The sequence below is a fragment of the Lithobates pipiens genome, unplaced genomic scaffold (genome assembly GCF_037356315.1).
Source record: "Lithobates pipiens isolate NorthernLeopardFrog02 unplaced genomic scaffold, aLitPip1_a1.2 Scaffold_19, whole genome shotgun sequence".
NCBI classification, from domain to species: domain Eukaryota; kingdom Metazoa; phylum Chordata; class Amphibia; order Anura; family Ranidae; genus Lithobates; species Lithobates pipiens.
In genome coordinates this window covers 581987813-581999820 of record NW_027507764.1, presented here as the reverse complement: position 1 = coordinate 581999820, position 12008 = coordinate 581987813, and the positions used below count along the sequence as shown (strand labels likewise).

General features: G+C 47.0%; 1 protein-coding gene across 1 annotated transcript in view; it reads right to left on the bottom strand.

The window, feature by feature from the left end:
* Positions 1-11180, bottom strand: part of LOC143997703 (cytochrome P450 2C20-like) — a 157734-nt gene extending 146554 nt beyond the window's left edge. The window contains exon 1 of the mRNA XM_077493483.1: positions 11038-11180. The gene's annotated coding sequence lies outside the window, so the exon portion shown is untranslated. The remainder of the gene's footprint in view (positions 1-11037) is intronic.
* Positions 11181-12008: the final 828 nt, after the last annotated feature.

Sequence of the window (12008 nt, the reverse complement as noted above, 5' to 3'; positions counted from 1 at the left end):
CCAGTCTCTGTACTGGGGATGTGGGAGTTGGGTTGATGGTGCACATGTTCAGTTGTGGTTTGTTTTGTTTTTACCTTTTCAGATGGAGGTCCACATCGCCTCGTCTGGATTGTTGGGCACTCGTATGTGTGCTGGGGGGCCAGGAGGGGAGACGAGCGACCAGACGGCAGGCAATTGGGGATTTCCAGGAGGGATGCTTGCATAAGATGGTTGGGGATCCCCGGGATGAAGTGGGCGAGAGTGGTGGAAGAGGTGGACAGGTATGCACGGCTGGACAGGCCCCCGGACGTTTTGGTCATTCATGCCGGGGGGAATGACTTGGGGGTCCGCAAGGTCAGAGACCTGTTGGCGGATATAAAGGCTGACTTCATGCGTTTGAGGTTTCAGTTCCCTGACACGATACTGCTCTGGTCGGATATTGTGGCCAGGATGGTTTGGAGGTGGGCGAGGTCTACAGTCAGCATCAATAAAACGAGGATTAGAATCAACAAGGTGATAGGAAGGTTTGTGGTGCAGAACGGGGGAATATTGATTCGGCATAGAGAGTTGGAGGTTAATGTGGGTCTGTACCTGAGGCGGGATGGGGTCCACTTGACCGACGTTGGAATCGACCTTTGGTCAATGGGACTGCAGGATGGTATTCAGAAGGCCCTGAGGGTGTGGGGTCGCCCTCAAGGTTGAGGTATCTCCCTTTCAGGCTGTGGCGGTTCGTCTGGTGGTCTTTGACGGTTGGCGGTAAAATCAGTGGTGATCTAAAAGGGGTGGGGGGCTCAGTGGTGGTATGGGCCCCTCCGGTGTATTCCTGAAGGTGGAGGGAATACTGGTGTGTTTTTCACTGACGGAAGTTGTCTCACGAGCGGTCACAGCTGGAGGCCTGGTTATGTTAAAATGGGTACCGCAGTGAATTGGTTATTCTGGGGATTATGTTGGGTCACCGTCAGAGATCACCAGACTGGGGTCATGTTGTTATATGCTAATGTTTAATTTGTTGTATATAGATATTTATATATTTATATATATATTTTGGTTGGAGTAATTTATTGGTTATTGTGTAATAAAAGGCTGTTATGGCCATTATACTCCAAAGAAGGTGTGGTGTCGTCATTCAGGTAAAGATGGTAAGGGGTGGTTGAGGGGTATAGTGGGTAACAGCAGAATGGAAAGGATCATTTTAGTCTACACTGGTCATGGTCCTTACACTTGTGGTCAATGGGAATAATTACCTCCTTACAGATAGCTAAAAAGATCAATGGTGTGAGTGGGAACTTATCTGAGAGACAGAAATTGCCCATTGCTGAAAGAACCCCTACAACCTCTGGAGGAACCCTGGTTGAGAATCACTGATCTAAGCACTATAAAATAGTTCTAAAAAATATATTAAAGGAACAACGCCATCACTCTAAAATATTTGACACACAGGACATTACTGCAGAATGTCCAGCGTGTAGCGCTGCGCTCTATTTTGTCTCGGCTCAGCGGTGCATGACATGCAGCTTAACTTCCTAGTGTCTCTGCTTGCATCAACGCATTTCACGTACCCTTATGTTCGTTTCATCAGGAAGCCTTGGACTCATAGTCCATCAATTGGTCAATACTTTGTGGAAATCTATGACACATGCAGCATACAACTAACCCAGAAAGGACCAGTATGCAGAGGCGTAACTAGAAACCTCAGGGCCCCGATGCAAGAAATCAGGAAGGGACCCCCCCCCCCCCCCCCCCCCGAAAAGCATGATTTTGATACTATATTTTTTTCCACTGTACAACAAAGTAAAAAATTTCTGTGCAGCCTGTGTCCCGAGTGAAACCTGTGTCACCAGTGCAGTGGTGGTACTGGAGGGGGGTGGCGGTGGTACTGGAGGGGGATGGTGGTCCTGGAGAGGGGTGGTGGTCCTGGAGGTGGGTGGCGGTGGTGGTACTGGAGGGGGGTGGCGGTGGTACTGGAGGGGGATGGTGGTCCTGGAGAGGGGTGGCAGTGGTACTGGAGGTGGTGGCGGTGGTACTGGAGGTGGGTGGTGGTGGTGGTACTGGAGGGGGGCTGGTGGTGGCACTGGAGGTGGGTGGCGGTGGTGGTACTGGAGGGGGATAGTGGTCCTGGAGAGGGGTGGCGGTGGTACTGGAGGGGAATGGTGGTCCTGGAGAGGGGTGGCGGTGGTACTGGAGGTGGGTGGTGGTGGTACTGGAGGTGGGTGGCGGTGGTGGTACTGAAGGGGGTGGCGGTCCTGGAGAGGGGTGGCGGTGGTAACGGAGGTGGGTGGTGGTGGTACTGGGGGGTGGGTGGTGGTACTGGAGGGTGGGTGGTGGTACTGGAGGAGGGTGGCGATGGTACTGGAGAGGCATGGTGGTCCTGGAGAGGGGTGGCGGTGGTACTGGAGGTGGGTGGCATGGTGGTGGTACTGGAGAGGGGGTGGCGGTGGTACTGGAGGGGGGGTGGCAGTGGTCCTGAAAGTGGGTGGCACGGTGGTGGTACTGGAGGGGGGGGGGTGGTGGTCCTGGAGGTGGGTGGTGGTGGTACTGAAGGTGGGTGGCACGGTGGTGGTGGTGGTACTGGACATCAGGGTTCACAGGTTCAGGATCCCCAGATACTCCCCCTTACATCAGGGTCCCCAGAGAGCCCCCCTTACTTTAGGGTCCCTAGACAGTCACCCCCCCTTAAAGAGGTTTCTCTGTACCTTGCTGGACTCCGCTGTGCACCTTGGCCCCCAGCAGATCTCTGTAACCCCCCCCCCCCCGCACCTGGGGGGAGGCAACGATCAGAAGCTCTATGATGTTGATAGGCGGCGGGATCTTCCTGAGTCTATACACACACTGGAGAGGGGTCAGCACGGCTGTGAGTGGAGAGCGTGTCTCATGTAACAGCAGCGCAGAGACACCGGGACTGACGTTTAATTTTCCCTCGTCCTCTCTCCCAGGGAACACAAAACACACAGCTGATCTGCTCCCCCTTCGGCCCCCCCCCTCCCCTCTCCTGTGTTCTCCGCGGGAAATGTGAGCTTGTTAGCTTCGCACCTGAATGCCCGCGGAGAACACAGGAGAGGAGGGGAGGGGGGGCCCAAGGGGGAGCAGATCAGCTGTGTGTTTTGTGTTCCCTGGGAGAGAGGACGAGGGAAAATTAAACGTCAGTCCCTGTGTCTCTGCGCTGCTGTTAAATGAGAGACACGCTCTCCACTCACAGCCCTGTGGATAGCAACCACGCCGGGCCCCCCCCACAGTGATGGAATTCCAGGGCCCAGTCGCAACTGCGACTGTTGCGACCCTGATAATTCCGCCACTGCCAGTATGGCTCTGTGCTCCAGGTGAATCCACTTTTAGACCATTGTGGCTCAGATAAATGGAAATACATGTGCGCCAGGGTTTCATGCGGTTACTATACATTTCTGCAGTAATGTCCTGTGTGTCTGATATTTTAGAGTGATGACGTTGTCCCTTTAATATATTTTTTATAACTATTTTATAGTGCTTAGAGGGCATTTTCCAGCACACTGTGCTCAAAAGGTTGCCCTCTAAGCACTATACCCCCCTGTTACCCCTGCTTTGGACTATATACATATCTCACAAAAGTGAGTACACCCCTCACATTTTTGTAAATATTTTATTATATTTGTATATAAAGTATATATAGAATATATACTATATATATATATATATATATATATATATATATATATATATATATATATATACAGTGTAAATTTGCTGTCCCCTCAAAATAACTCAACACACAGCCATTAATGTCTAAACTGCTGGCAACAAAAGTGAGTACCCCCCTAAGTAAAAATGTCCAAATTGGGCCCAATTAGCCATTTTCCCTCCACGCTGTCATGTGACTCGTTAATGTTACAAGATCTCAGGTGTGAATGGGGAACAGGTGTGTTAAATTTGGTGTTATAGCTCTCACTCCCTCATACTGGTCACTGGAAGTTTAACATGGCACCTCATGGCAAAGAATTCTCTGAGGATCTGAAAAAAAGAATTGTTGCTCTACATAAAGATGGCCTAGGCTATAAGAAGATTGCCAAGACCCTGAAACTGAGCTGCAGCATGGTGGCGAAGACCAAACAGCGGTTTACCAGGGCAGGTTCCACTCAGAACAGGCCTCACCATGGTTGACTAAAGAAGTTGAATGCACGTGCTCAGCGTCATATCCAGAGGTTGTCTTTGGGAAATTGACGTATGAGTGCTGCCAGCATTGCTGCAGAGGTTGTAGGGGTGGGGGGTTCAGCCTGTCAGTGCTCAGACCATACGCCACACACTGTATCAAATTAGTCTGCATGGCTGTCGTCCCAGAAGGAATCCTCTTCTAAAGATGATGCACAAGAAAGCCTGCAAACAGTTTGCTGAAGACAAGCAGACTAAGGACATGGATTACTGGAACTATGTCCTTGGTTTGATGAGACCAAGATAAACTTATTTGGTTCAGATCGTGTCAAGCACAAAGACAAGTGTGTCTTGCCTACAGTCAAGCATGGTGGTGGGAGTGTCATGGTCTGGGGCTGCATGAGTGCTGCCAGTGTCTTGTCAAATAGCGTCCTCCATCAGATAGTGTCCCCTGCGTACTGCGCATGCGCAGTACACAGGAACACAGATTCCGAAAATTGCCGAGAATGAACGGCGCCTGCGCCGTGAGTCCAGGTTCTATCCCCACTATCCAAGTGGACATAGAGTTAGAATAAAAAAGAGCCGAGCGCAGCGAGGCAGAGCCCGAAGCGTGGCGAGCAAAGCTCGCCCACGAGGGGCCCTCTAAAATTCACAACCCTATGTCCGCTTGGATGGTGGGGCTACCACCTCCACTCACGGCGCAGGCGCCGTTCAGCTTCGGAGATTTTCCGAAGCTTCGTCTGCTCCGTACTGCGCATGCGCAGTATGGAGTGGACACTATGTGATGCCCAGACTCTATACGCCAGAACACCGGCACTGAGGAGCTACAGTTCATTGAGGGAACCATGAATACCAACATGAACTGTGACATACTGAAGCAGAGCATGATCCCCTCCCTTCAGAGACTGGGCCACAGGGCAGTATTCCAACATGATAATGACCCCAAATATACCTCCAAGACGACCACTGCCTTGCTAAAGAAGCTGAGGGTAAAGGTGATGGACTGGCCAAGCATGTCTCCAGACCTAAACACTATTGAGAACCTGTGGGGCATCCTCAAAGGGAGGGTGGAGGAACGCAAGGTCTCTAACACCCATCAGCTCTGCGATGTCGTCATGAAGGAGTGGTAGGGGACTTCACTGGCAACCTGTGAAGCTCTGGTGAACTCCATGCCCAAAAGGGTTAAACCGCTTGTAAAGCTTCGCATAGGATGCATTAAGGTGAAAAAACATCCGACAATACCGCCCCCCCCCCCCCCCCACAGCTCCCCCATTTTACTTACCTGAGCCCATTCACCTGCTGCGCTTGCCCCGATGTCCTCTTCGCCGCTCAGCCTGGCCATTGATTGGCTAAAGTGGATGGATTGAAAGCAGCACAGCCATTGGATTGCACTGCTATCAATCACATCCAATGACACAGTGCACCAGGGCAGGGCCAAGTGATACAGGGAGCTGCTATAGCCGCTGGCCGTATCACGGAAGCGCGCCCGCAAGAACTAACCACCATGCGAGAGAGCTCACATGAAGGTGGTTAGTTCTTGCGGGGAGGAGCTGAGACAGCCGCCGAGGGACCCCAGAAGACCAGGTTCGGGGCCACTCTGTGCAAAAGGAGCTGCACAGTGGAGGTAAGTATAACATGTTTGTTATTTTATTTTTTTATTTGTCTTTACAACCCCTTTAAGGCAGTGCTGGAAAATAATGGTGGCTACACTAAATATTGACACTTTGGGCCCAATTTGGACATTTTCACTTAGGAGTGTACTCACTTTTGTTGCCAACGGTTTAGACATTAATGGCTGTGTGCTGAGTTATTTTGAGGGGAAAGAAAATGTACACTGTTATACAACCTGTACACTCACTACTTTACATTGTAGACAAGTGTCATTTCTTCAGTGTTGTCACATGAAAAGGGAGAATAAAATATTTGGGGTGTACTCACTTTTGTGAGATACTGTAGATTGATACAGGGTATCAATCAATTGGACAGTTAATTATTCTTTGTATTTTTTACACAATATTGTTGTTTTCACATTAAGTTGCGGGATAGATGCACTTTATATTTGTATTGATATGAATTTATAATACCAAGCACTGAGAGCACTTTTTACATCAGATGCACTTTATATGTATATGAATTGAGTTTGCTATGAATATTGGAATGTTGCACACACACATTACTATTTTTTTGTATACAAAATAATCGCCACTTAGACACAATTTTTTTTCAATTCTACTCTACTTCACAGAATTTCATATCCTAGCTAGCAAAGAGCCACATCATTTATTCTTATCAATCCTTTATTATTTCCTGGCTAATGTTAGCATTTTGCTGTTATTTTTTTTTCTTTTTGGCGCTTGGTGTTAATGACTGAATTTTCGGTAACAGCTGTAAAAAACCTTATCTTGACTTAAAAAATAAAATAGCTACTATTTTATCTTATCAGCTCATCATATTAGAAGCCTTCTGTACAACTCTTATCTTATCGCTTCTTTAGATTGGACACTCACACAGTGCCAAAGATTAGATTTAATTTGTGATTAAGGCCAGGTTCACACAAGTGCAACCGCAGTTGGCAGTATGGGGTCTGGTGCAATCCTGTTCACTGGTTCAGGTGAACAGTTTAGCAGTCCTCAGGTACTCAATATTTTTGTGGTCAGTATAGCTCAATATGGGATACGCTGCTCCCTCCAGGAGGTACATCCACTCTTTATGGCCAGTAATTCCCCAAAGTCATAGTTTCTCTCTGCTGGAGAGAGCCTATGGGAGAAAAAGGTTATTGGATGCATCAGATACTTAGGGCCTTGGCGTTGGGAGATGACTTCTTTTTTTGCTTCTAGTGTATATGGCGGAGACGGAGACGGGTTATCAAGAACAGGTGCAGAAATAAACAGTCCCTTCAAAGTATCAAATGTGGCTTGTGCCTCGGGTGTCCATTGGAAGCAGAGGTTCTGTTTAGTCAGCTGTGTGATAGGGATTATGATAGTGGAGAAGCCCCTGATGAAACTCCTGTAAAAGTTGGCAAATCCTACAAAGTGCTGCACCCCCTTCTTGTTGGTAGGTGCAGGCCAGTTTAAGATAGTAGAGACCTTTTTAGAGTCCATTGTGATCCCTTCAGGTGAGATTACCAGTCCCAGGAATTGGATGCTCAAACTCACATTTTTCACCTTTAGCATATAGTCCGTGTTGGCGAAGCCGGCTCAGCACCCTTTTGATATGACCTCGATGAAAGTTTAGAGAAATGTAAAAAATCAGGATGCCATCTAGGTAAACAATCAAAAATACATCCAGGAAGTCTCAGAATATGTCATAGACAAAGTGTTGGAAGGTAGCCAGGGGAATTGCATAGTCCAAAAGGCATCACCAGGTATTTATAGTGGCCGAAGCGGATGCGAAAGGCCGTTTTCCACTCATCCCCTTGATGGATGCGGACTAAATTGTAGGCTCCCCTTGGATCTAGTTTGGGGAAGATGGCAGCCAACCTTAAACTCTGAAATAGTTTGGTTACTAGAGGGAGAGTATATCGGTTTTTAACTGTAGTTTTGTTGAGCTCCCAATAGTCCACACAAGGTTGTAGGGAGTGGTCCTTTTTCTCTACCAACCCAAAAAATTCCTGCTCCTTCTGGGTAGGTAAGGTTTTCAAGTTTTCTTTGATATACTCTTTTAGTGCCTCCTGTTCTCGTTCAGCGAGGGGGAAGATTCTACCGAAAGGGATTTCAGACCCTGGAAGCAGTGAAGATTGATAATGGAAGGAGGTAGGGGGAAGACAATATGGTTGGATAATGTAAGGAAGAAGAGAGAAGGGAGTGAGGCTGGATAAATTAAGAAAGTAGAAAGAAGGCAGTTAGGATGGATAATGGAAGAGAATAGAAGAAAGGCAGTTGTGTTGGGTAATAGAAGAGTAGAGAAAAGAGAATTGAGTTGAAAAATGTAAGGTAGTGGAAGGAGGACAGTGGATTGGGTAATGGAAGTAGAGTAGAGGGAAGGTCGTTGGGTTGGATTATGAAAGGGAGTAAAGTGAAGGCAGTGGGAATGGATAAAGAAAGGAAGGTGAGAGAAGGCTGGATAATGTAAGGGACTAGAGAGAAACCAGTGTGATTGGATAATAGAGTGGAGTAGAGGGTTGGGAGTGAGGCTTGATAATGGAAGGGAGTAGAAAGGAGGCGGCTGGAATGGATAATGAAAAGAGTAGAGAGAAGGCAATTTGGTTGGATAACGGAAGGGAGTAGAGGGAAGACAGTGGGGTTGAGTAATGGACAGGAGTAGGGGGAAGGCAGTTGTGTTGGATAATGCAAGGGAGTAGAGGAAAGACAGTGGAGTTGGATAATGGAAGGAAGTACAGGAAAGATAGTAGGGTTGGATGATGGAAGGGAGTAGAGCCAAGATAAATGTGTTGGATGATGAAAGGGAGTAGAAGGAAGGCAGTGGGGTTTGAGAATGGAAAGGAGTAGAGAAAGAAGGAACGCTGGTCGATGGAAGGAAGTAGAAGGAAAGCAGTTGGGTTAAAAAAAAATGGAAGGGATTAGAGAGAAGGCTGTGGAACTAGATAATGGAGTGGAGATAAGGGAAGGCAGTTGAGTTGAATAATGGAAAGCAGTAGAGGGAAGGAAGTTGGATTGGATAATGTAAGGGCGCAGAGGGAAGGCAGACGGGTTGGATGATGGAATGGAGTTAAGGGAAGGTAGTGGGTTTGAATAAAGGAATTGAGTAGAAACATGGCAATGGGACTGGATAATGGAAGAGAGTGGAGCAAAGACAGTGGGGTTGGATAATGGAAGACAGTAGAGAGAAGGGAGTTGGGCTGGATGATGGAAGGGAGTATAGAGAAGGAAGTTTGGTTAATTAATGGAAGAGAGTAGAGGGAAGTCAAGGAGTTTATATAATGCAAAGGAGTAAGGTGAAGGCAGTGAGGCTGGATATTGAAAGGGAGTAGCTGTAAGGCAGTTGGGTTGGATAACGGAAAGGAGTAGCGGTAAGGCAGTGGGTTGTATAATGGAAGGGAGTAGACAGATGGCAGTGGGGTTGGAAATTGGAAGGGAGTAGACAGGAGGCAGTTGGGCTGGATAATGGAAGATATTAGAGGGAAGGCAGTCGGGTTGGATAATGGAAGGAAATAGAGTGAAAGAAATGAAGCTGCATAATGGAAGGGAGTAGAGGGAAGGCAGTGAATCTAAATAGTGGAATTGGGTAGAGAATAGGCAGCAAGGGGGTCAACAAAATCAAAGTTCTATTCTATGATATATATCTCTATCTATATATATATAAATAGAGATATATATCTCTGTCTATCTATCTATCTAAGGTCCGGTTTGCAGTCTCCACTCTAATTCATCCCAAAGGTGTTCTATTGGGTTGAGGTCAGGACTCTGTGCAGGCCAGTCACGTTCCACCACCCCAAACTTGCTCATCCATGTCTTTATGGATCTTGCTTTGTACACTGGTGCGCAGTCATGTTGACACAGGAAGGGGCCATCCCCAAACTGTTCCCACAAATTTGGGAGCATGAAATTGTCCAAAATGTCTTGGTATGCTGACGCCTTAAGAATTCCCTTTACTGGAACTAAGGGGCCAAGCCCAACCTCTGAATAACAACCCCACACCATAATCCCCCCTCCACCAAATGATTTGGACCAGTGCACAAAGCAAGGTCCATAAAGACCTACAGTTATTCCACCCTTGGGTTGTGGTTTATTTCCACTTATTTTCCCCACATGTTCACCATTTCTTTTCATCCTATTAATAGTCATAGCTTTTGTTATTTTAGCACACAGCACCACTTACTAGATTCATTCACCATTCACTATTCTTTACGGAAATTCACTAGAGCTGTCACCTGCGTTTGTAACGACTATGACATGAGACCCATATCCTTCTGAGGGTTTGCACGCGTGTACCTTGGTTTTCCACGGGCCACTTCCACAGCTCCCGGGACAGACACATCCTTGGCAGCCCTCAATTAGTAACACCGCAAGCTGAATCTGGGGCTGACTTGTAAGTAACTCAGGGATTGATATATTTTTTCTAGCCCATTTTACTTTTTTTGCGTTAACCATAGGTATCTATATGTTTGTTGCAGATACGCACCTTGCCTCTGCTCCTGAAGAAGTGGAGTGAATTCCACGAAACGCATGAGTCAAGCTTTTTTAGATGCATTAACAGTTTAGATTATTATGAACTTTCTGTAATGATTAATGATTTTAATATATATTTTATGATATGGTTTACGAGCCAGCCCACAACAATTATACTGCAATGTGTTATTCATGGCATCTGTGTGTACATATTGTATATGTATATGAAATATAATAATATGCCATCATGATATCTATGTATATGAAAGAATAAATGTGCCATCATGCATTTGATCACTTTAAAAGCTATGTGTCACGTGCTTCGTTTAAAATCCCAGATCTTTTCCTTTTAAATTTCAGATTCAGGGATGGAGGCGTATGGCTATAGATGTGCCTCATTTAAAGCCCCAAAATACCCGTTCACTCTTGTAAGACTCCGAAGTTGCACTGACTTTGAAGTGCAACTTTGATGCAACTTTGGATGGGTGCAACTTGGACACGACTTTGGCTTTGACCAATGATAATGGACAACTGTTGCACACGAGTTGCATTGTATAGCATTCAAAGCATCGTGCAGAGCCTGCGTATGAAATGCTTAGACATGTATAATTACAAGCTGTACGGGTAAAAAGAGATATTAAGACACATTCACACGATAATACGTTTATGCACAGCTGATCTCTTTCTTTCATTCTGTACATAAAAAGATAAAAGCATTACAAAGACTGCAATTCTCATTCAAGAGATCCTATGGAAAACATGCAAATGATTGGAAGTTTACATAATAAACGGTCATGGTTTTCAGGAATTCGATACACTGGGTAGAAGATACAGAATGAGCACCTCCAAAAGAGAACACCATGGTCCTTACCTGCTATTTAGTAGAAGAGGCACCCCTAAACGGTCAGTACTTTCCCTGTATCTTTACTGGTGACTTGGTGTGAATGATACTGACTGCAGTCAGCAGAGTTCATTCGTATTGACTGCTCGTTACAAATCCTCCCAATAGATCCTGTTAATGATTAAGTCATCAGTACCTGTAAACAAGGTGTGCATGTTACAGTAATATAGTCTTGTCTTGTATAACAGTAACACCTTATTTACCTGTCCAACTAGAATTTCCAGATCTCAAGTAGGAATGAAGCTGATTGAAAGTTCAACTTGGGTGCAACCAGCCTGTCGGGTTTTTTCATGTGATTATGGCTAGCGGCTATAGCTGTTAAGATTACAGTCAGTTAAAAAAAACGGTATTTTACAGTTATTCTGATTGTTAGCTCTTTGTGCAAACCACATGTTGTGGTACCCCCGTCGGGGCTGCTGAGTGTTGTGGCCCATCTGTCACCCTGCCAAGCCCGGCATTCACTTCCAGACACTCCAAGACAATGAATAGTCTGTTAACTTTGTTTTGTATTTTATGAGGGATTAGAACTTGGATGGGGTTAAGGAATTTATGGGATACCCAGAAAGATTTGCATAGTTTAGGACACAGCAGTGGCGTTGCTAGGCGGGTGCGGGCCGCACCCGGGTGACACCCGCCAGAGGGGTGACACCCGTGGGTAGCGCCACCGCTAACAACGGCCGCAGCACAGTCCAGCGCCGCGGCTGTGTCCCTCAGCGTGGAGCGGAATGAAGCCGCCTCCCCTGAGGTATGTAAGGGGGGGTGTCTGTACTGCTGTGGGGGTCTGCACTGGGGGAGGGGTGTCTGATCAGGGGTCTGCACAGAGGGAGGGTCTGTACTGAGGCGGGTCTGCACTGGGGGGGTGTCTGCACTGGGGGATCTGCACTGGGTGGGTGTCTGTACTGCTGGGGGGGGTCTGCACTGGGCGGGTGTCTGCACTGGGG